Raw genomic sequence first — 419 nt, forward strand, 5'->3', positions numbered from 1 at the left:
TAAGTTCGTTCAGTTCAAATAAGGTTGTAGTTGGCTTCAAAGACTGAGTTTCAGCAATCAACAAGTTTCAGGAAGAGTTTTCAAGGCTCGAAGCATACAAGTCCTTTTTGAGAGATGCATAAGCTACTAGGTGCAAAGTAGTGTTCTTTACAAGGCATTTAAAATCATTGCTCCTAATGCAAGTGAATGCAACCTATATGCTCTAGATTCCCCTAGAAATGCAAATGATGCAAACTAAAATGATTTTTTTTTATGCAAATAGGTATGCAATGCATGACTCAATGAAACAACATCAAAGCAAACATGATCAAATACTTGGTACCTCCCCTAAACTTAAATGACACAGTCTCTGTGTTGTCAAGGAGAGAGAGATACCCAAAAAGAGAAAACTAATATGCAAAAACGAAATGGTATATACA

The sequence above is a fragment of the Brassica oleracea genome, chromosome C8 (assembly GCF_000695525.1).
Source record: "Brassica oleracea var. oleracea cultivar TO1000 chromosome C8, BOL, whole genome shotgun sequence".
Lineage (NCBI taxonomy): Eukaryota > Viridiplantae > Streptophyta > Magnoliopsida > Brassicales > Brassicaceae > Brassica > Brassica oleracea.